This window comes from Monodon monoceros, unplaced genomic scaffold, assembly GCF_005190385.1.
Source record: "Monodon monoceros isolate NGI ecotype Baffin Bay Population unplaced genomic scaffold, NGI_Narwhal_1 Super_Scaffold_7, whole genome shotgun sequence".
Taxonomy (NCBI): Eukaryota; Metazoa; Chordata; class Mammalia; order Artiodactyla; family Monodontidae; genus Monodon; species Monodon monoceros.
In genome coordinates, this window is record NW_021703784.1 from 18,434,237 (window position 1) to 18,438,033 (window position 3,797).

The following is a 3,797-nucleotide window of genomic DNA, read 5'->3' on the forward strand; positions in this document are numbered from 1 at the left end:
TCAGTAGTGTTAAGTTTATTCACATTGTTTGTAACAGATTTCCAGAACTTTATCATTTTGTAACGCTGAAACTCTATACCCATAAACACCAATTCCCCATTTCCCCCTCTGCTCCGCCCCCGGCAACCACCATTTCACTTTCTGTTTCAATGAGTTTGACTACTTTAGATGCCTCCTAAAAGTGAAATCACAATATTTGTCCTTTTGTGACTGGCTTATTTCACTTAGCATCATGTCTTCAAGGCTCATCTACGTTGTAGCACATGTGAGAATTTCCTGCCTTTTCAAGGCTGGATAGTATTCCATTGTATGTACATATCATATTTTTAAAAGTTCATTCATCCAGTGATAGACACTAGGGCTGCTTCCACCTCTTGGCTATTGTGAATAATACTGCCATGAACATGGGTGTGCAAATATCTCTTTGAGATGTTGTTTTAATACTTTTAGATGTATACCCAAAAGTAGAATTGCTGGTAACTCTAATTTTTTGAGGAACCTCCATACTGTTTCCCAGAGAGGTTCCATCATTTTATATTTCCACAACAGTGCCCAATTTCTCCAAATCCTTGCCAACACCTGTTATTTTCTGTTTTGTAAATAGTGGCCATCTTAATGGTGTGAAGTAATATCTCACTGTGGTTTTGATTTGCATTTTTCTAATGACTAGTGAGGTTGAACATCTTTTCATAGGTTTATTCATCCTTGGTGGAACTGAACAAGGATCTTCAAAGTGGATACTAAAAAGGCAGATATCATGGGATTCCTTGGCCTGGGTCCAGGGATCCCCGTTTTCACAAGGAGACTGAGTAGAGGATGAAGCTTTTCTGCTCTCCCCCTTCAGACAGGATAAGGTACAGAGGATGTGCTAACCGGCCCCTGGTCAAGCCCACTGGGGCCTGACAGGGGAGGGAGGCAGTTATAAGTTACAAAGGGAAAAGCCAGGGCTCTGGAGTGAGAACAGCTCAAATTCAAAGTCTGCCTCCTATGGCTTGTGTGATCTGGAGCAAATTACTTAACCTCTCCGAACGCTAATTTCCTCATCTGTAAAATAGATTCTTTTGTGGGAGATCCATGAGGTTTTGTGCTGGTAAGTGTTTTAACAACCAGCTTTCCAAGAAAAAGTAATCTGGTTTGTAGCATTTACTGATTTTGTTATGTAAATACTCAAACTGTGGCTGATTTCAAGCTGCCAACTTGGAGTCCTTGAACTCAGTTGGGAGGAGGGATCTGCACAGCCAGCTCCAGCACACCCCGGTCCTCATGTGAAATGCCTCGCTCAGGATTTGGCAGGTGTCAGGTTCTCTTTTTTTTGTATGTGCGGTACGCGGGCCTCTCACTGTTGTGGCCTCTCCGTTGCGGAGCACAGGCTCCAGACGTGCAGGCTCAGCGGCCATGGCTCACGGGCCCAGCCACTCCGCGGCATGTGGGATCTTCCCGGACCGGGGCACGAACCCGTGTCCCCTGCATCGGCAGGCGGACTCTCAACCACTGCGCCACCAGCGAAGCCCAGGTGTCAGGTTCTTAATTAAAGTTCCCTTCCTCTCTTCCTTCCACCACAGGGATTCTGCATGACCCAAGAAAGAATTCTTGGGTGTTTTCAACATGTTTATTCAACAGATGTGTATTGAGCTCCTATTATGTATAAAACCCTATCCTAGGAGCAGAGTATAGGGGCATGAACAACAGGAAGGGGATCTGTTTTGAGTCTGTGACCTTCAGAGACTCCAGCTTGGTTAGGTGACCCTCCCATGTGCTGTCACCTCTCTCATGTAACATTTTAATCACCTCTGTACTTGCCTCTCCCACTGAGTTGAGATATCCTTGAAGACAATGACTGTGTCTTAGTTTGGTGTCCACGTTGCCTGGCACCTTGAAGGTCTTCAATAAATATTGTTAAATGATTTCTGAAGCTTGAAAGCTACCTGAGGAGGAGGCGAAACTAACACATCTGAAACATTCAGAGAATAATACAAGATTAATAGTCAATCGTAATTACAAAACTTCCAATTCTATAAGAATCCTACTGCTTCAAAGCATTTTCAGTTCAGTTAACCCTTACTGAATGTTTATAGTATGTTAGGTAGCAACAATCACTTAACACATTAGCTCACTTAATCTTTGCAGCAATCTTTGCTGTTGTCATCATCCCCATTTCATATATGAGTAAAATGAGCAACAGCTGTTAAGTAGATTTCCCAATATTTTTTATTGTATGTGTAGAGCCAGGATGTGAGTCTAAGACTTGATCCTTACTGCCTCAAGAAGTAGAGAAAGGTATTGTGTTTTTATCTCCATTTCTAAATCTCACCTCCATAAAGGTGAGAAAACTGGCTTTGAGAGTGAGAGAGATTTTTTTTTTTTTTGTGGTACGCGGGCCTCTCACTGCTGGGGCCCCTCCCACTGAGGAGCACAGGCTCCGGATGCGCAGGCTCAGCAGCCATGGCTCACGGGCCCAGCCGCTCCGTGGCATGTGGGATCTTCCCGGACCGGGGCACGAACCCGTGTCCCCTGCATCGGCAGGTGGCCTCTCAACCACTGCGCCACCAGGGAAGCCCAAGAGTGAGAGAGATATTAAGTGCCAAAGTCACACAGCAAATGGGATTCAGAACCAGGATTAAGACCTAGGCCTTCTAATAGGATAATAAAGTACAGTGTGAGGTGCCATACACAGCAAACGCTCTTTCAGAGAAGGGCAGCACTACTTGGATGTCAAGCGGTCAGGGAGCCTTCCAGAAGATGTGGGGATTGAGTCGGACCTTGGGGAGCTGGAGGTGGACTGGATCAGCAGATGTCATCGTTCGGTCCTCAAACACAGACACACACACACACACACACACATCCAAGTGGCCCTGGTCCCCAACTTGGAAAGCAAGGGGATACCATTCAGGCAAGCTCGCCCCCTCTCATGGAGACCCCACAGGAGATGTGCTTCTCCTACATGGATGTTTGCTAAGTTATTCATATAAAGGATCCACCGGCCCCTAGGTTGCCCAGATAGCATTACCCTTTCTCATGGCCTTCATCTCTGACTCCTGGAGAGGTTGTCATGCTTCCAATTGCTTAGAAAGTGCCTGTCTCCCACGCATAATCCGGAGTCAGCCAACCTCGCACTTCGAGGGCAGTGGTGCCACCACAAGCGCAGAGCCTGAAGCCATGAGTCACCGTTAGAGGAGGCATGGTAGAAGCTGTGCTCCAGGCAGGCCGGGTGTGAGCCCTGCGCCGGGCTGGCGGGGAGCCAGACGAGGGGCAGAGAAATGAGGCGGCGGAGTTCACCCAGCTGCTGGATTTTCCTGTCAGTGCTTAATTTTTGAGTCACGTAAACTGTTAAAGTAATAATATTCCAAAGGTTAAAAACATATTTCTCAGACCATTACATGTCAGCAATTTATTTAACTCATTAATGAGGGAACCGGTGAGACGACAAAGCGAGATTCAAAAGAGGGTAAAAGAAAAAAATATATCGGTGGAAGAAAGGAAGCAAGCTGGAATAAGACTGCTAGATTAGATACAAAACTTATTAATATCTTATAGGACAATAAAATCATAAAATTTGGGACTATCTTCTCAACTGGATGGAGGACGTTTGCATTATTATCAATTTCTCCTTGTTAACATCTATCTTACAGGGTTGGGCCCCTAATGGACAATAAACAGTAAGTAAAAAAAGGAGGGGGCTTCCCTGGTGGCGCAGTGGTTGAGAGTCCGCCTGCCGATGCAGGGGACACTGGTTCGTGCCCCGGTCCGGGAAGATCCCACATGCAGTGGAGCGGCTGGGCCCGTGAGCCATGGCCGCT